At 43.3% G+C, this 21,065-nt stretch overlaps 1 protein-coding gene across 4 annotated transcripts in view; it reads right to left on the minus strand.

The window, feature by feature from the left end:
• Positions 1 to 20,766, minus strand: part of TAB3 (TGF-beta activated kinase 1 (MAP3K7) binding protein 3) — an 82,683-nt gene extending 61,917 nt beyond the window's left edge. For 2 of the 4 annotated variants that reach the window (XM_053579299.1, XM_053579300.1), the window contains exon 1: positions 20,621 to 20,766. The gene's annotated coding sequence lies outside the window, so the exon portion shown is untranslated. Of the gene's footprint in view, positions 1 to 20,181; positions 20,593 to 20,620 lie in introns of those variants that run through there. The other 2 variants (XM_053579302.1, XM_053579301.1) reach the window with 2 other exon arrangements.
• Between the last annotated feature and the right edge of the window lie 299 nt (positions 20,767 to 21,065).

Here is a 21,065-nt window from a genome sequence, read left to right on the forward strand (position 1 = left end):
ATATGTGGTACATGATAATGGAATTACAATTACGTAAGAAAATGTGTTTTAGTGACATTAATTAGAGGTAAAATTATGGATATGCTTTAAATTCTCAACAAAAAAGAGGGTTAAGGAGAAGAAACAAGTACAGTAAAACATTGATAACTGTAGCATCCATATTCATGGAACTTTTCGTTCAGATACATTTGGAAATGTTCACAAATAAAGTTAAAAATAATCAACTACGAGTCATTAAGATGACTTAAGGAGAAAAAAGTAATATATTCAAAATATTACTGGCTTGACGCCCACAGATCAGTGGTTAGGGCACTGGCCACATGTACCGGAGCTGGTGGATTCAAACCCGGCCAGGACCTGCTAAACAACAACAATAACAAAAAAATAGCCTGGAGTTGTAGCCGGCACCTGTAGTCCCAGCTACTGGGAGGCTGAGGCAAGAGAATCACTTAAGCCCAAGAGTTTGAATTTGCTGTGAGCTATGACACCATGGTACTCTACCAAGGGCAACACAGTGACACTATGTCTCAAAACAACAACAAAAAAAAACTACTTTAAACCCAGCTACTTGGGAGGCTGAGGCAAGGGAATTGCCTAAGCCCAGAAGTTGGAGGTTGCTGTGAGCTGTGATGCCACAGCATTCTACCAAGGGCAACAAAGTGAGACTCTGTCTCTTAAAAAAAAAAAAAAAAAACTACTTTAAAGTTAATGATTTTGGGCAGCGCCTGTGGCTCTGTGAGTAGGGTGCCAGCCCCATATACCGAGGGTGGTGAGTTCAAACACGGCCCTGGACAAATTGAAACAAAAAATAGAGGGCGTTGTGGCGGGCGCCTATAGTTCCAGCTACACAGAAGGCTGAGGCAACAGAATTGCCTAAGTCCAAGAGCTGGACATTGCTGTGAGCTGTGACGCCACAGCACTATACCGAGGGCAACAAAGTGAAACTCTGTCTCAAAAAAAAAAAAAAAAAAAAGATAATGATTTTAATTATTTTGTGCAGATCACAGAAAAAAGCAGCTACAGATATAAAACTACTGAGGGGCAATTCAGATGATTGTTCTTTATGGCAAATCTTTAAAAAGCTCAAACCATTATTTTTAAATACCCTTGAAAACTAATAAGTAATAAAGCATAAAAATATGAAGTCCGTGCCCTATCCTGAAGCTTCTTCCTCTTGAGCCAGTGGGGGGAAAAATAAACCACACCCTATATCCTGATAACAAAGAAGGGAGAGGTGGGGTCAGGTAAAGCAATTGTATGGAAGAAAAATAATGAAGGTAGGCAACAGAAAAGATGTAAGATTAAGAGATAAAGAAGGGGAAAAATGGTAGGTGGCTCCATGGCTCAGTGAGTAGGGCGCTAGCCCCATATACTGAGGGTAGCGGGTTCAAACCCAGCCCCAGCCAAACTGCAACAACAACGAAAAAGCCAGGCGCTGTGGCAGGTACCTGTAGTCCCAGCTACACAGGAGGCTGAGGTAAGAGAACTGCGTAAGCCCAAGAGCTGGAGGTTGCTGTGAGCTGTGAGGCCACAGCACTGTACCCAGGGCAACAAAGTGAGACTCTGTCTCTATAAAAAAAAAAGAAGGGGCAGCACCTGTGGCTCAAAGGAGTAGGGTGCCAGTCCCACATGCCGGAGGTGGCGGGTTCAAGCCCAGCTCTGGCCAAAAACCACAAAAAAGGGGGAGAGGGGAATACAAGTGTCCTGAAAAAAATCTTTACAATTTTGGTTTTGGGGGGTGCCTATGGCTCAGTGGGTAGGGCACCAGCCCCATATACCGAGGGTGGTGGGTTCGAACCTGGCCCAAGCCAAACTGCAACAAAAAAATAGCCAGGCATTGTGGAGGGTGCCTGTAGTCTCAGCTACTCAGGAGGCTGAGGCAAGAGAATAGCCTAAGCCCAGGAGTTGGAGGTTGCTGTGAGCTGTGACGTCACAGCACTCTATTGAGGACGATAAAGTAAGACTCTGTCTCATAAAAAAAAAAGTCTTTTTGGTTTTAAATCATGACAGATTAGTGGGGGGGACCTAATGAATGAACTTTCAAGAAAAGAATCCTTAGATGGAGACTAAAAAAAATATATATTTCTTAAGAGAAATGGAATAATTCTAAGTTTGAGGAGAAGGCATGCTCATACCCAAAAAACATGAAGGAATACCACCTAAGTGAATATACTACAAATAAACAAGGGCATTTGGGTGGTGCCTGTGGCTCAAAGGAGTAGGGCGCCAGCCCCATATGCCGGAAGTGGTGGGTTCAAACCCAGCCCCGGCCAAAAACTGCAAAAAAAAAAAAAAAAACAAGGGCATTTGACATTCATAGACCTAATGTAAGGTTCATTGTTCAAGGCTATTATTACAAGTGAGTAGCCAGGATATTACTGAATGTTGAAACAAGGATGCCAAAAACAAGATATGAGGAATACTGGGAAACAGAATCACCACCAGAGTATAGGTAAAGAGGTATTACAAAAGGCAGATAAATTCTTTGCCTTCAGTCAGAAGGAGAAAGCAAACAAGATTTTGGCTAGGATTTCATCAAGAGTGATTAGAGAAGAAAGGAAGTCTTACAGAAGATATCCAGTAAGGGAGTTAGTAAAGAAGTTTGAGTTTAGTCCTAACAATGTCAAGAAAGATGGCAAATGAATTGTTATGTTTCTTTTTAAAGGCGTCTTTTTTAAAACTGAAAAAAATCGAGGCATGTCTAAAGAAAGGGAAAGGGATTGTACACATAGGGATAAGAAAGGACTAGAGCATGCTTTCCAATAGGGCAGTGAGGCTGGCAAATTCCAGAGCTAGTGGGTCCATGTTCTAGAAATGGAGAGGGATGGGAGGAAGTGAGGATGGGATATGAAGGCATAATCTCACAACTGTCTCAATCCTCAGGAGTCATGGGGTCATGATATTATACAATGTACAGAAAGAAAAAAGCAAAGCATGATAAAAGTGGGAAGTGAGAGAGCATCTATAGGCAAGAATTAATTGGCCCTAACAGCTGAAACAAAATGTTGTAATAGTAATAGACAAAGAACATACACCATTCACCAGGTGTGAGACTACAAACAAGTTACCTAAACTTTCTTAAGCCCTGTTTCATAATCCTTTGCTTAATATCACACCTAACACATACTTACCTCACAAGGCTATGTGGGAATTAATTTACACACATGGAAAAAATCTGTAATTGGTAAAGCACCATGTTCATTTGTTAGGTTATTTGATAACTCTCGTAAGACAGTAAATCTAGAAATCTTGGCAGAACTGCCTCATTTTTTTCTCTTCTTATGGGCAGATAGTACCCATATGTTGGTATAGTATATAAGGCAAAAGATGTGATAGTAAATAAAAGTCTAACTAGTTGATATCACGCATCCCAATTTTTTTTTTTTTTGGAGACAGAGCCTCAAGCTGTTGCCCTGGGTAGTGCCATGACATCACAGCTCACAGCAACCTCCAAATCCTGGGCCTAAGGGATTCTCTTGCCTCAGCCTCCCAAGTAGCTGGGACTACAGGCGCCCGCCATAACGTCTGGCATTTTTTGGTTGTAGTTGTCATTGTTGTTTGGCAGGCCCAGCCTGCATTCGAACCTGCCAGCTCTGGTGTATGTGGCTGGTGCCTTAGCTGCTTGAGCTATTGGCGCTGAGCCTTTTTTTTTTTTGAGACAGACTCTCACTTTGTCACCCTTGGTAGAGTGCCGTAGCGTCACAGCTCACAGCAACCTCCAACACCTGGGCTTAGGTGATTCTCCTGCCTCAGCCTCCGGAGTAGCTGGGACTACAGGCACCCGCCACAATGCCCAGCTATATTTTGTTGTAGTTTGGCTGGGGCCAGGTTCAAACCTGCCACCCTCAGTATATGGGGCCAGTGCTCTACCCACTGAGCCACAGGCGCTACCCATTTTTTTTTTTTTTTTTGAGAAAGAGTCTCACTTTGTCACCCTCAGTAGAGTGCCATGACGTCACAGCTCATAGCAACCTCCAGCTCTTGGTCTTAGGCAATTCTCTTGCCTCAGCCTCCCGAGTAGCTGGGACCACAGGCGCCCTCCACAACGTCCAGCTATTTTTTGTTGCAGTTTGGCTGGGGCCGGGTTTGAACCCGTCACCCTCGGTATATGGGGTCGGCGCTCTACTTACTGAGCCACAGGAGCCACTCATGCATCCCAATTTCAATGGCAATTAAGAAGGATTTCATATTCTCAGAGTCATTCCAGACACTATTTTTAACTGAAACTTAAATGCAATCAACATGTCTATTTCAGGGGTCCTCAAACTTTTTAAACAGGGGGTCAGATCACTGTCCCTCAGACCACTGGATGGCCGGACTATAGTTTAAAAAAAAAAAACTATGAACAAATTACTATGCACACTGCACATATCTTATTTTAAAGTAAAAAAACAAAACAGGAACAAATACAATCACACTGCCTCATGTGGCCCGCAGGCCGCAGTTTGAGGTCCCCTGGAGAAATTGCCCAAGCCAAGGTGGATAGATCCCTTGAGCTCAGGAGTCTGAGGCTAGCCTGAGCTACAGCGAAACCCCATCTCCTAAAAATATAGCCGGGCATTGTGGCAGGTGCCTATACTCCTGGCTACTTGGGAGGCTGAGGCAAGGGGATCACCCGAGCCCAAGAGTTTGAGGCTGTGAGCTATGATGCCATAGCACTCTACTGAAAATGACAAAGTGAGACTCTGTCTCGAAAAAAAAAAAAAAGCAAAGAAAAGAAAGAAATTACCCAAGTTGAAGAGACTTAAAATATTTACGCACACACACACACAGAGAATGCAATCTATTAATTACAAAAAGCACATAATTATACAAGTGAGAACAGCTATATAAAACAGAGCTTTTTTTTTTTTTTGTAGAGACAGAGTCTCACTTTATGGCCCTCGGGTAGAGTGCTGTGGCCTCACACAGCTCACAGCAACCTCCAACTCCTAGGCTTAGGTGATTCTCCTGCCTCAGCCTCCCGAGTAGCTTAAAACAGAGCTTTAAACAGGGGCTGAATCTGCAGTATTAGACAAAAAATGGCAATTACTATCACCTGTAAGTAAATTCTGCCCATAAAGAGCCAAGAGACCTCCCTATTTCAGTTGTGGCACATTAAATAATATGGCCCAACCCTCCCACAGAACAAAATATAAGAAATGACTTTTTTTAAAGTGTCAAAGAGCTAACAGGATAATGCTTTCAGATCCACTAAAAGACTGGAATTCGGGGGGTGGGGGGGTGGGCTAGAAATTGGTAAGAGGGAAGATAGAGGTTATACTGTACCCAATAGCCAGATAAGCGAGAAGGAAAAATGGGGAAACACTCTTCCTCCACCTTCAGGTAAGACCCTGAAAGCTAACACTTTAGAAATAAGGGTGAATAAGAAATTAATCAATTCAGGACAGCGCCTGTGGCTCAAAGGAGTAGGGCGCTAGCCCCATATGCTAGAGGTGGCAGGTTCAAACCCAGCCCCACCCAAAAACTGCAAAAACAAAACAAAAGAAATTAATCAATTCATACACTGAATGCAATGTGACCTGAGTCATCTGGTTGGTCCAGGAAAATCTCCAAAGCTGACATTTGATTACGTCATCCTGGATTCCCTCAAACAGATGCACAACACCACACAAAAAAGTCCTGTGTGGAAGATATAATTCTTGCCAGGCACTAGTGGCTCATACTGGTAATCCTAGCATTTGGGGAGGCTGAGGCAGGTGGATTGCCTGAGCTCAGGAGTTCAAGACCAGCCAAAGCAAGAAAAAGACCTCATCATTACTAAATAGAAAAACTAGCTGGGCATGGTGGTACATGCCTGTAGTCCCAGCTACTTGGGAAGCTGAGGCAAGAGGATCGCTTAAGCCCAAGAATTTGAGGCTGCTGTGAGCTAAGATATCATGGGAACTCTAGCCTGGAGCAACAGAGTGAGATTCTGTCTCAAAAGAAAAAGAAAGAAAGATATACTCTTTGGTCTCAAATAGTTTCTCAATTAAGTTTTCAAATACAATGTTCAGCATACAATTAAAGACAACCAGGCACATGAGACAAGAAAAGATGAGCAAAAGCCATACAAACAACAAAAACAGACTCACAGGGACTCCAAGTATTAGAATTATCAGACACAGATTTTCTTTTTTGCAGTTTTTGGCCAGGGCTAGGTTTGAACCTGCCACCTCCAGCATATGGGGCAGGTGCCCTACCCCTCTGAGCCACAGGCGCCGCCCATATCAGACACAGATTTTATATCATGCTTACTATGTTCAAAGAGATGAAAGCCAAGCTTAAAAAGCTTGGCAATGACCTAGAAGCCATAAGAAAGGAAACAGATTTTTTTTTTTTTTTTTTTTGAGACAGGGCCTCAAGCTGTCTCCCTGAGTAGAGTGCTGTGAAATCACGGCTCACAGCAACCTCCAAGTCCTGGGCTCAAGCAATTCTCCTGCCTCCACCTCCCAAGTAGCTAGGACCACAAGTGCACACCACAACACCCAACTATTTTTTTTTTTTTTTTATTTTGGCTGGGGCTAGGTTTGAACCCACCACCTCCAGCATATGGGACCGGCGCCCTACTCCTTGAGCCACAGGCGCCGCCCACACCCAACTATTTTTTAGTTGTAGCCATCACTGTTGTTTGGCGGGGCCCGGGCTGGATTCAAACCCACCAGCTCAGATGTATGTGGCTGGCACCTTAGCCACTTGAGCCCCAGGTACGGAGCCAGGAAACAGATTTTTTAAAGCAACAGAGTAATTCTGTTATTGAAAAATGTGAAAACTGGGCGGCGCCTGCAGCTCAGTCGGTAAGGTGCCGGCCCCATATACGGAGGGTGGCGGGTTCAAACCCGGCCCCTGCCAAACTGCAACCAAAAAATAGCCAGGCGTTGTGGCGGGCGCCTGCAGTCCCGGCTACTTGGGAGGCTGAGGCAAGAGAATTGCTTAAGCCCAAGAGCTGGAGGTTGCTGTGAGCTGTGTGAGGCCATGGCACTCTACCGAGGGCCATAAAGCAAGACTCTGTCTCTACAAAAAAAAAAAAAAAAGAAAAATGTGAAAACTGGGTGGTGCCTGTGGATCAGTGAGTAGGGCGCTGGCCCCATATACAGAGGGTGACATGTTCAAACTCGGCCCCTGCCAAAAATACTGCAACAACAACAACAACAAAAAAAAAAAAAAGCTGGGCGTTGTGGTGGGCGCCTGGAATCCCAGCTACTTGGGAGGCTGAGGCAAGAGAATCACCTAAGCCCAGGAGTTGGAGGTTGCTGTGAGCTGTGACGCCTCAACACTCACAATAAAGTGAGACTGTCTCAAAAAAAAAAGAAAAGAAAAATGCGAAAACTGAAATTAAGAAATCAATGAACAGGTTTAAAAGCCAGTAGACACAGCTGAGATAGTAAACCAGAAGGTAGGTGGAGGGCAGGGCTCAGACTAAAGAAAGGGTAAGAAACATGAAGGATACAGCGAGAAGGTCTAATATCCAGCAATTAACTGGGATCCCAGAAAGAGAGAATAGGGCAGAGGCAATATTTGCATAAATGTTCCAAATTTTTGGAAAATGTTTCAAAACTGATGAAAAATGTCAAACCACAGATTTAAAAATCTAAATGAATTCCTCACTGAAAATCAACAGAAAAAGGAAAACTGAAAGCATCCTAGGGGGAGAAAGACCATTTCAAAAAGCAACATTTAGACTGTTAGCTGTGTTTCTCAACAACAAAAATGGAAGCTAAAAAGACTCTACACTTCCAAGGAACAGAAAGAACAAAACTGCCAACCTAGTATTCCACTAAGGAGAAAATATTCTTCAAGAATAGAACTAAAATACGGACTTGGACAAATAAAAGAGTATATAATCATATCTTTGTGAGCCCTCATTAAGAATACATAAGGCAGGCTCGGCGTCCGCAGCACAATGGTTACGGCACCGGCACCGGCTCCGGCACTGGCCACATACACCAAGGCCTAGTGGTTAGAACACAGACGGGCCAGCTAAACAACAATGACAACTGCAACAAAAAAATAGCCAGGTGTTGTGGCGGGCTCCTGTAGTCCCAGCTACTTGGGAGGCTGAGGCAAGAGAATCGCTTAAGCCCAAGAGTTTGAGGTTGCTGTGAGTTGTGATGCCACTGCACTCTACCAAGGTCCACATAGACTCTGTCTCAAAAGAAAAAAAAAAGGTAGTTAGAAAAAGAGCAATATGGGACAGCGCCTGTGGCTCAAAGGAGTGGGGCGCCAGCCCCATATGCCGGAGATGGTGGGTTCGAACCCAGCCCCGGCCAAAAACTGCAAAAAAAAAAAAGAAAAAAGAAAAAGAGCAATATAATAAATACAAATGCAGATATTAACAAAATAGAAAAACCTGACTAAGACTATTATTCTAAAAACTGGACCCATAAACTAAATGCTTTCCCACAAAGAAACTCTAGCCAGGGTATCCAACCTATTGGCCCATGGGCCACAAGCTGATTTTTTTTTTTGAGGACTGTTTAGCTTATCTATGGCATCAGATATCTTGAAAAGTATGCACAGGGCGGCGCCTGTGGCTCAAGGAGTAGGACGCTGGTCCCATATGCCGGAGGTGGCGGGTTCAAACCCAGCCCTGGCCAAAAACCACAAAACACAAAAAATAAATAAATAAATAAAAACAAAAATAAAATAAAATTAAAAAAAAGAAAAGTATGCACAGACCTTTTACTTTGCTCATCAGCTTTGTCAGTGTTTGTGTATTTAATGTGTGGTCCAAGGCAACTTTTATTCTTCCAATTTACAGCAAAGAAGAAAAAAGGTTGAACACCTCTGTAGGCCTAGGCTAGGCCTAAGTGGCTTCACTGCTCCTTTCTACCATGCATTTAAAGAAGAAATAAAACCAATCTTAACCTAAATTCTTCCAGAGAACTAAAAAACAGGTATATTCATGGCTCGGCACCCCTAGCACAGTGGTTACAGCACCAGCCATATACACCGAGGGTGGAGAGTTCAAACCAGGCCCAGACCAGCTAAACAACAGTGACAACTGCAACAAAAAATAGCCGGGCATTGTGATGGGCGCCTGTAGTCCCAGCTACTGGGGAGGCTGAGGCAAGAGAACCACTTAAGCCCAAGAGTTTGAGGTAACTGTGAGCTGTGACGCCACAGCCCTCTACCCAGGGCGATATAGTGAGACTCTGTCTCAAGAAAAAAAGAAAAAAAAAAAAAAACAGTATATTACTTAACTCATTTTACAAGGCTACTAAAACTTGACAAGAAGTGCAAGAACACAAAATTAGGGGCCAATCTCACTCATGAACAAAGACACAAGATTCCAAAGTAAAATAAAAGGAAAATGTGATATTGACCAAGCTGAGTTTATTCCTCAAATGCAAAATTGATTTAGCATTAGGAAATCAATATAATTTGCTTTAAAGAATAAAATCACATGTGTATAATATACGAAAAATATTAATAAAATCCAATATGCATTCATGATATAAGCTCCCAGCAAACTAAGAACAGAATGAAACTTAATTTGATAATATCTAGAAAAAAGTTAAAGCAAACATTATAGTAAAATGTTGAAAGTTTCTCTTTGAGAAAAAGAACAAGACAGTGGTGCCTGCTATTATCACTTCTATTCAATATATATTCTAATCAAAGTACTAGCTAGCATAGTAAGAGAAGAAACTATAAGTCAACATTTCGAAATGAAGGAATAAAATTTTATTAACAGATAAGGTTGAATACATAGCAAAAAATTGTAAAGATATATCACCAAAATTAATAAACATTTAGTATAGCGGTTCTCAACCTGTGGGTCAAGACCCACAGGAACTGCATTAAAGGGTCGCAGCATTAGGAAGGTTGAGAACCACTGGTTTAGTACAACTGCTAGATACAAGGTCAATATAAAAACCAACAACAAAGTCTATAAACATTTACAATATGAAAAAATATCAAATACCTAGGAATAAACTCTCAAAAGTTGTGAGTTTTTCTTCAGAAAATCATAAATATTACTGAAAGAATTAAAGAGGACCTAAATAAAATAGCATATGTTCGTGAACTAGAAAATAATAAAGATATCAATGCTCCCCGAATTGCTCTACAGAGTCTATGCAATTCCATTCAAAATAAGGGTTTTTTTTGTTTTGTTTTTTTTTTTTTTTTGGTGAGGAAGGTGACAAGATGATTCTAAAATCAAATAAATGTTTAAAGGGCCAAAAATAGCCAAGATGCTTCCAAAGGACAACAAGGTAGAACAACTTCAGTTAAAGGTTTTTTGTTTTTGTTCTAAGTAATGAAGGAGTATATTTTTCAAAATTGTTCAGGAAATATAAGAACAACGTTTGAAGTTCACTGCCTCAGATCAAAGCACAAAATCAAATAACAAAAATCTTAAAAGCAATATGCTAATTATTATAAATATTCAAAGAGCTGGCAAATCGACTAGTGATTCTCAAACTTACAGGAACATTGCTTTGAAACTATTTGAACCCACCAATAGGATAAATTGGCACTGTTTAGATTTAGTGAGGAGTGCTGATTCTTAAAGATTTCAGGCAAGCAACTTGATGTTAGGTTTTTTGGTAAACAAGAAGATTTTTAAATCTTTGAAATTAACTAATAAAGAGATTCATACATCTAATCAAACCCCCTAATTTTACAAATGAAGAAACTAAGGTTCTTTGAAGTTGAGTGATTTGTCCAAGGTCATAAGACGCTCTGAGTAAGTACAAACAATAGAAGTTATTTAATTAAGTTCACCCCCTCCCAATTTTCTGTAACTTCTAGGGGATTTCCACCTACCAAAAGAGGTTGTTTACTGGCAGTGTCCCTCAACACACATTATATTCAACCGAAACATTTTCATACAAGCAACTCAAAATTAATTTCTTTGCCATCCATAACTAATAGCCAAAAGTTATTTCTGTGGCAGAAAAGACTTTTTTTTTTTGAGACACAGTCTCAAGCTGTTGCCTTGGGTAGAATGCCATGGATTCACAGCTCACAACAACCTCAAACTCCTGGGCCCAAGCGATTCTCTTTTTTTTTTTTTTTTTTTTTTTTTTTGTAGAGACAGAGTCTCACGTACCGCCCTCAGGTAGAGTGCCGTGGCATCACACAGCTCACAGCAACCTCTAACTCTTGGGCTTATGCGATTCTCTTGCCTCAGCCTCCCAAGTAGCTGGGACTACAGGCGCCCGCCACAATGCCCGGCTATTTTTTGGTTGCAGTTTGGCCGGGGCTGGGTTTGAACCCGCCACCCTCGGCATATGGGGCTGGCGCCCTACTCACTGAGCCACAGGCGCCGCCCCCAAGCGATTCTCTTGCCTCAGCCTCCCAAGTAGCTGGGACTACAGGTGCCTGCCACAACGCCAGGCTATAGAAGTTAGTTTTTATAGTACTACCAGTATTCAAATTCAGATCCATTGGGCTGGCGTGGGTATCTGAACACCACATGCAACATTCTTCTGTGGGAAAATGGTGCTGATCAAAAAAAAAAAAAAAAAAAAAAGCGGGGGTGGCGCCTTGTGGCTCAGTGAGCAGGGCGCCAGCCCCATATACCGATGGTGGTGGGTTCAAGCCCAGCCCCGGCCAAACTGCAACAACAACAAAAAAAAAATAGCCGGGCGTTGTGGCAGGCACCTGTAGTCCCAGCTACTGGGGAGGCTGAGGCAAGAGAATTGCCTAAACCCAGGAGTTGGAAGTTGCAAGTTGCTGTGAGCTGTGTACTCTAACAAGGGTGATAAAGTGAGACTCTGTCTCTAAAAAAAAAAAAAAAAAGGCTCCAAGTAGATTCTAGACTTACAGATGCTACCATAATTAAAAACATCACAGTTACACATATAATCCAGTTTTGTTCATACATCTGTGAACTAAAATAAAATCTTAAGCACCCTTCCAGCTGACTGAATGGATCCCCCCTCTTGGCCAAGTGGACCCCAGAAAGACCCCAAAACAGAGTTGCTGGCCCTGAGAAGGGAGGTCAGACATTCCTCTTCATGCCCCCCCCCTTTTTTTTTGCAGTTTTTTGCCAGGGCCGGATTTGAACCCACCACCTCCGGTATATGGGGCCAGCGCCCTACTTCTTGATCCACAGACGCCACCCCCCACCCTTTCTTAAAGATATCCTTGGGAACTTAATAACATGCCTAAAGCTATACAAGGCAAAGCTTAAATCACACCTTCAGGTCATCGATTCACTGAACAGATCATTTGAGTCTGGGTACATATCCATATATGTTTAGTGGCCTCTCTCTGTTTAACAGACTTTCTTAAGACAATCCAAGCCTTTAGACCAGCAGTTCTCAACCTGTTAAGTCACAACCCACAGGAACTGTATTAAAGGGCCACAGCATTAGGAAGGTTGAGAACCACTGCTTTAGACAAAGCTCTATTTCTTTATCCTATTACAAATCAAAGAATCTTTAAACCCACCTATAACCTGTAATGCCCTACTTCGAGATGTCCTGTCTTTTTTTGGCCAAACCAATGTACACCTTCTATGTCTTGATTTACCACTTTACATGTAATTCTTGTCTCCCTGAAATGTATAAAATCAAATTGGAAGCCAACCACAGTGAAAGTACCTGTTCAAGGCTTCTCGTGTGTGGCTCTCCAGGCTACAGACAGTCCCACATATTCCGTTCAAAATAAACCTTCTTAAAATTATTTTACAGTTGGTTTTTTTTTCCATTGATGCAACAAAGCAGTATAGCTCTTTATACTCAACATGATAGGAATGGTGTTACTGCAGGAAAAAATTAGCTTAATATTCTATGCATTTCCTGAAGTAGGACCAATTGTGGGCATGCATATCCAGCAGTTAATATACTGTTCTCCCTGTCTCCTTCAATAAGCCCTACATTAAAAAATTACTATCAGGCAGAGTCTGTGGCTCAAAAGAGTAGGGCGCCGGCCCCATATGCCAGAGGTGGCGGGTTCAAACCCAGCCCCAGCCAAAACAGCAAAAAAAAAAAATAATAATAAAATAAAATAAAAATAAAAAATTACTGTCAATTTAAATAAAAATAAAAAATTACTATCAATTAAACAAATATATCTTGCATGCCTCCACCTCTAGAACAGAAGAGGTATCATCAGGCCGTGTCTATGGCTCAGGGGGTAGGGCACTGGCCCCATATACCGAGGGTGGTGGGCTCCAACCTGGCCCCAGCCAAACTGCAACAAAAAAAGGTTGCTTGAGCTGTGATGCCACAGCACTCTATCCCGGGCGACAGCTTGAGGCTCTATCTCAAAAAAAAAAAAAAAAAAAAAACTGCAACAAAAAAATAGCTGGGCCTTGTGGCAGGCGCCTATAGTCCCAGCTACTTGGGAGGCTGAGGCAAGAGAATCGCTTAAGCCCAGGAGTTGGAGGTTGCTGTGAGCTAAGTGAGGCCATGGCACTCTACCGAGGGCCATAAAGTGAGACTCTGTCTCTACAAAAAAAAAAAAAAAAAAAATAGCTGGGCCTTGTGGCGGGCGCCTATGGTCCCAGCTCCTCTGGAGGCTAAGGCAAGAGAATCACTTAAGCCCAAGAGTTTAAGGTTGCTGTGAGCTGTGTGATGCCACAGCACTCTACCGAGGGCAACAAAACAAGACTCTCTCTACAAAAAAAAAAAAAGAGAAGGTGGTGCCGGCTCAGTGAGTAGGGCACCGACCGGCTCCATATACCAAGGGCAGCGTGTTCAAACCCAGCCCCAGCCAAACCACAACAAAAAAATAGCTGGGCGTTATGGCTGGCACCTGTAGTCCCAGCTCCTCTGGAGGCTGAGGCAAGAGAATCACTTGAGTCCAGGAGTTGGAGGTTGCTGTGAGCTGTGACGCCATAGCACTCTACCGAAGGCGACAAAGTGAGACTCTGTCTCTAAAAAAAAAGGCTCAGTGCCTGTGGCTCAGGCAGCTAAGGTGCCAATCACATACACCTGAGCTGGTGGGTTTGAATCCAGCCCGGGCCTGCCAAACAACAATGACGGCTGCAACCAAAAAAAAACAAAAAAATAGAAAGGCGTTGTGGCAGGCGCCTGTAGTCCCAGCTACTTGGTAGGCTGCGGCAAGAGAATCGCTTAAGCCCAAGAGTTTGAGGTTGCTGTGAGCTACAATGCCACAGCACTCTACCAAGGACGACATAGTGAGACTCTGTCTCAAACATAAATAAATAAATAAAATGTATTTCATTGTGCTTACATCACTTTCAAATCCCTCACAACTGACCACCACAAACATCAGTAACTTCAACAGACTAATAAAACTTTATTTTAAAATCTTCAGGTGACTGGATGTGGTGGCTCGCACCTATAATCTCAGCACTTTGGAAGTGGTGGTTCTCAACCTTTCTAAGAAATGCTATGGCCCTTTAATACAGTTCCTGTGGGTCACAACCCACAGGTTAAGAACCACTGCTTTGGAAGGCTGATGTGGAAGGATGGCTGTAAGACCCTGTCTCTAAAAAATAAAATAAAATCTTCAGGTAAAACAAAGTATACTCCCCATGTTTATCACTGAGTAAATGAGGGGAAAATAACTGAAACAACTCTAAGACCTTTGAAGTTTCAAATCAGCAGCAAAAAATGTTGGGAACAAGATTTTCCTTTTATGACAAACCAAAACTCTGCTCTTTCAACAACACTGTAAGACCTGCCTTAATGGCAGACATTAAGCTGAGATGGACAATTTAAATTTTAGTTCAAAAATGTGCCTAAATTCAGAAATTCATCATTAACAATCAAAAAAGCCTATCAGTTTATCTCCCAAAAAAGCCATCTGATTCACATAACAAATCTAATTTCAGATAGCTAAAAGCGTACTACCTACCATCTCACTGAGTAATTAACAAAAAGCAGGTAACCCCCCCCCCAACAATTTCTGGAGCACAAGCTGTTTTTTAAATCATCTATCTGAACCTGGGAAGAACTTGCCTTCCCAGGTAACAGTGATCAATGTTCTAGGTTTCCAAGCAGGCCCACAAAAGGCTAAAGGTCCATAAAGTTACAGAAGTAAAACAAAACACAGAACCTGCATGGTAATGTTTCTATGAGAAGATTCATTTAGCATTCTAACTTAGGAGAACAGTAAAGTACCCCTGCCCAACTCAGCTCCGGAAATACGAAATGCAAACACCCCCTTCCCAACAGGGAATCTGAGCTTCCTTTGGACCACAGGCCTTGGCTACTAAGATCAAGGCAGAGCAGGAGGAAAGGCACCAACCAGGGCTTCAAGGCCAGCTAGGCAGGAAAATCAGGGATGAAGAAGGTAAGATCTGGCTGGGTGCCCACGGCTCAATGCTTAGAGCATCAGCCCCGTGCACCGGGTGTGGTGGGTTCGAACCTGGCTAGGGCCTGCTAAACAAAACAAAACAAAACAAAAAAAAAGTGGCAAGATCTTCTTCGGAGAGAAGGATGGAGGGTGAGATGGCACCTGAAAGGAGCAAGGAAAATGTGGGGGGGAGGGCAGAGGAGTTGCTAAAGAAGATGAAAGAACAGTGCCTGTTCCTGCAGCATTCAGGCTTTTACAAACTTCCCTCCTTGATGCTTAAGGAGAGAGGAAAGGACAAAGAAACTGTGGAAGGTTTTTGACACTGCCTCCCACACTTTTGCTATTCTCATTCTCCTTTTCAAGACAGAATGGGGTGGGTCAAAGGGTTTTTTTTCTGCATCCCTCTTGACCTCCTAGAGCAGTGATTTTCAACCAATGTGCTGTGGCACACTGATGTGCCGTGAGAGGATTTTAGGTGACCCCGAAAAATTTAAGACCATTAATTAAATTATTTTTGAAAGAAGTTCATAGCACAGTAAGTATATATTTTTTCACTCTTTTTTTTTTTTTTTTTTTTTTGAGACAGAGTCTCACTTTGTTGCCCTCGGTAGAGTGTCGGGGCATCACAGCTCACAGCAACCTCCAGCTCTTGGGCTTAAGCGATTCTCTTGCCTAGGCCTCCTAGTAGCTGGGATTACAGGTGCCCACCACAACATCCGGCTATTTTCACTCCTTTTTTTAATCAACATAATTTAAGTGTGTCGTGGAAGTTTATCTATAGGTTCAAGTGTACCATGAGATAAAAAAAGGTTGAAGGGCGGCGCCTGTGGCTCAAGGAGTAAGGCGCCGGTCCCATATGCTGGAGGTGGCGGGTTCAAACTCAGCCCCAGCCAAAAACCACAAAAAAAAAAAAAAAAAAAAGTTGAAAAACACTATCCTAGGCTGGGCGCCCCTAGCTCAGCGGTTAGGGCACCAGCCACATGCACCAGGGCTGGTGGGTTCGAATGCAGCCCAGGCCTGCCAAAAAAAAAAAAAAAAAAGGGTTATAGCGCCAGCCACATACACCCAGGCTAGCGGGTTTGAACCCAGCCTGGGCCAGCTAAACAACAATGACAACTGCAACAAAAAACAGCTGGGCATTGTGGCAGGTGCCTGTAGTCCCAGCTACTTGGGAGGCTGAGGCAAGAGAATCACTTAAGCCCAAGAGTTTGACGTTGCTGTGAGCTGTGACGTGACAGCACTCTACCCAGAGCAACATAATGAGACTCTGTCTCAAAAAAAAAAAAAAAAAATAGCCAGGCATTCCGGTGGGCGTCTGTAATCCCAGTTACTTGGGAGGCTGAGGCAAGAGAATTGCTTGAGCCCAAGAGTTTGAGGTTGCTGCGAGCTATGACATCACAGCGCTCTATAGAGGGCAACAAAGTGAAACTCTGTCTCAATTAAAAGAAAGGAAAGTGGGTGGCACCTGTGGCTCAGTGAGTAGGGTGCCGGCCCCATATACCGAAGGTGGCAGGTTCAAACACGGCCCCAGCCAAATTGCAACAACAACAACAAAAAATAGCCAGGCGTTGCGGGGGGCACCTGTGGTCCCAACTACTTGGGAGGCTGAGGCAAGAGAATTGCCTAAGCCCTAGAGCTGGAGGTTGCTATGAGCTGTGATGCCATGGCACTCTACCAAGGGCAACAAAGTGAGAGTCTGTCTCTAAAAAAAAAAAAAGAAGAAGAAAGAAAGAAAGAAAAACACTATCCTAGAGCAAAGGAATTCAAGAAAGTAGAATGAACTTGTAAGAGTTTTGGTGCCCTCCTTGTCAGTGTCCACCTTGTCAAAGATAGGGTGTCAACTGAGAAGTAAGGAAAGGCTCCAGATAATGGCAGAACAGCATCAGAGAGGAAGGAAGGGAAGGAGAGAAATTTGAATCAGGGTAGGAAGCAGAATATTGCAAAGTTGGACAAATAAGTAGAAATGTCAATGAATTAAACTATAATAACTTATTTAGGATTAATCTGTTTGACAGTTCCAAATGTTTCATCAGGTCCATTTCACTTTTAGACAAAATCTGTGGCCATGGTATTAATTAAAGGTTTATTATGAAGAAGGTATGAAAATAAACTTTGAAATACTTGAGATAATTTCCCGGGTTTTTTTTTGCAAGCATGACATAAGGCTTATTGAGGAAGAGAAAAATAGGTTTACAGAGCAAGACCAAGACGGAGGCTTAGAGAGCAAGATATGTTCGTCACAGACAGCAAACAGTCCCCTTGTCTCGACAAAATGGCCAATTTCCTGGTGTTTTTATCTTTATATAGTGGCAATATAAATCATTTCAGAAAGGCTTTTTTTTCTGGTAAACACTCGGTTACATTATCATTTGTCAATTTTTTCACCTAGCACAAATACCATGAGTAATTACCTTCATAAGGAAGTATATTTGAATCTCTCTAGGGAGTACAACCATAATCAAAAACTTGCTCGTTCAGACCAAAGATTGCCCTTCAAGACTAAGGTATTATTTAAAACACAGTCCCACAAGCCACATAATACACACACATGCTGATGTATACTGAGCAACACCAGACTTCTTTTTCCATTTCCATGAACTTATGACTACTTAAATGGAGACCCCCCCCAAACAATTTACTTCTTAAAAGATGGAACCCCAAATCCCAAATTTTGTAACTTTCTAGAACTTTCAGCTAGAGATAATTAATTAGACAGGTAAACCTGACCGAATGACCTGCTAGAGGATGAATGGCAGGCATTTCGCATCTTTTTTTTCCTGATTTCTGCAGTTGTTCTTCCAGTTGAACTCTACCCAGATGTAGAGCCTTTCTCTTGAGCAGAGGAAAGGGCCAGGATAGCAGACAGTGGTGTATCAGAGATAGAACAGCAGAGACCAGTGGGAGACAAAAATGACCACTGGAAAGATGTTCCTGCTGTTACACTAACACCTCAGATACTGCCTGGGAATCTATGGTCTTTTAAGTCTCTAGCCTCACAGGAGATTATGCTGGATCCCACAATAACTGCTGTATTTTATGCAAACCATTAACTGGGTCCAAAACCTTCATACCAAATTAAAGGGAAGCAAACAGGGTCAGCTGTCAAAGTTTATGTGTATACCTCCAAGCTCTGATAAAGCAAAATCAAACCCTATAAACAGTTGCCATTTTAATAATGCAATTTGAAGTATATTCAGGACTAAAATAAACAAAATATTTGATCTTTGAAGTGTCTTTGGCATGCCAAAACAGGAGGCAAAGTTACTGAAAACATCTGTATTTCAGACAGTTCACTAGCGGATCAGCAGACTACTGCTCAACTGTTACCTCTGGCTAGAAAATGTACACATGTGAAAAGAAAAAAAAACTGAGATGTCTTGAGCCAAGCACACTGAACGCTTTCAATATAACCAACAGAACTGAAAGGTTTCTTTGTAAGAAAAATGTTCATTTTCATAGAATTTTTATCAGTCAGCACATAAACTTACGCCGAGTGTGGTAGAAAGAACACATGCTGTAGAATCAAACAAGCATGAGTTTGATTTCTACCTCTGCAATTTACCAGCTCTACAACCTCTGGGAAGTTACTGAAGAATACTAGAGGTTAGTGTTGTTACCTGTGTGATAGGGATAACATTATCTTTAGCACAGGGCAGCTATGAGAATTAAATGCAAACATACCTTACCCACCAAGCCCAGTGCCCATATATAATCAATGTTAGCGCTGTTTGCTCCAAAACAAAGTGTGCACAGTATGGTATCTATAATTAAGGAGAAGACGGTTTCAAATAAACATACGAAAGAAAGTTCGGGGTGACTGAACATAGATTATGTTCTGCAGATGTAAAGATAAAAATCATATTTAATATTTACCTTCACTGAAGTCTCACTTTCCCTTGATTAAGCAAGCTAGTTGTAAGCAAAAGGGGGGGAATCCCTAAAGTCATAAAAATTCACATCATATGCTTATTTAAAGTTACACATACGAATATGCTTGCATTCTCCCAGTGTTTATGAAAAACCACCATCACAAAACTTAACATGGTGATAATGCATTTCTAACTTAACACTGTGCAAAATTAAACTTATTTCAAAAACCGTTTCATGATCAAAAGGCTTTTCTTCTTACACATGTTCTCAGACACTACTGCAAATCGTCTCTAAAATAAAGAAAAAAGTAAATTCTCTTATCCTTCCAAAATGAAAAAATGTGCAAAGGAAATACAGCTTCTCAGCTCGGCGCCTGTGGCTCAAGCGGCTAAGGCACCAGCCACATACACCTGAGCTGGCAGGTTCGAATCCAGCCTGGGCCCACTGAACAACAATGATGGCTGCAACCAAAAAATAGCCAGCCGTTGTGGCAGGTGCCTGTAGTCCCAGCTACTTGGAGGCAGAGGCAAGAGAATCTCTTGAGCCCAGCTGTTGGAGGTTGCTGTGAGCTGTGATGCCACAGCACTTTACCTAGGGTGACAGGTTGCAGCTCTGTCTCAAAAAAAAAAAAAAAGAAAGAAATACAGCTTCTCAAATTGGTCCCCCCCAATTGATTCTTGTTCTCTTACAAACCATAAATAAATATATGCCAAAATTACTGTCTGACGAACGTCACGAAGAACACATCGAACTGACAAGCCCAGTCTGGACCAAAAGTGGCAAGTTTTCTTAAAGAATTTAAATAAGTTATGTTTTAGTAAAGACAAAAAAGCTAACACATCAACAGTACAAACTTCTGATTTTATATGCCGCTTACTTTATACTGCACCTTGCCCCCAGACCTCAAATACTGCTTTTACTCGTCTTACGAGTTTGCACACGGTAGTAAACTATAGAACTCCCAACTGGGAATAACTTATTTGTTGTTGAACCTTAGGGGACTTATGTGATCTTTTAAATGAACGTAGACAATGTTTCCACACTCAACACCAACAACAAAGTGGCTCCGCAAACCTCTGCTACAACAATTATTACTGTATCACTACTAACCTTCTCTCCGTCTCTCAACACGCTCAACAGCCCCAACCTTGGTGCTGCTAGTTCTCATCCCCAAACACCTTCCTGAGCTTATAAAGCCAGTCCACAGGTTCACTCTTCGCAATGACCAGAGTCCAGAGAGGAAGGACATCATCCTCACCGTTCCGGGGGGGCGAAAGCCAACCAAGACACCACCCCGCCCCGGCCACTCCCTCTCCCCTCGGCCTCCCAGGGCGTCCAGGGCGGGCGTGGACGCGCCAGGCCCTGCGCAGACCTCCAGCAGCCCGGTAGTTCTCTGTGTCCGCCGCAGCTCCAGGCCGAGCCGAACCCACGGGACATCCGCAGTAGCTCACACGCCCACTGTCCCAGGCGCAGGGTCACCGGGACGAACCCAGGAGCGACTCCGACGTCCCGACCCGGACAGGTGCGGGTACTCCTCGCGGACACTCACCCGGCAGCTGCTGCTCTCTGTCCGCCGCCGCCGCCGCCACCTAGTATTCACGCCCGTCGCCTACTCCCGCGGGGGGTCCGGGCCGGCGCCGCTTCCCTGCCCGACCCCCCCCTCGGGTGCGCGCCGCGCGGGACCCGAATCCGGTGTGAGCCGCCGCCGCCGCCGCCGCCGCCGCCGCCCCCCTTCCCTCCCTCCTCCTTCAGTGCGTCCCTCCCACCGAGGCCCGCCTCGTATTTCCTGGATCCGGTCTGGGCGAGAGCTTGCCAAGCAAACTCCGGATTCAGGTTTTCAGCCCGGCGCCGGCGCTCGCCAGGCACAAAGATGGCGTCGCCGGGGACTGCCGAGGGCAATCTCGCGATGCTTCCCCCACGGGAACAGGAGGGCGGGCGTTCACAGGAAAGGTGATAAAATAGGGTAGCCTCAGCAACGCCCCATATGGGAAATG

The sequence above is a fragment of the Nycticebus coucang genome, chromosome X, assembly GCF_027406575.1.
Source record: "Nycticebus coucang isolate mNycCou1 chromosome X, mNycCou1.pri, whole genome shotgun sequence".
Lineage (NCBI taxonomy): Eukaryota > Metazoa > Chordata > Mammalia > Primates > Lorisidae > Nycticebus > Nycticebus coucang.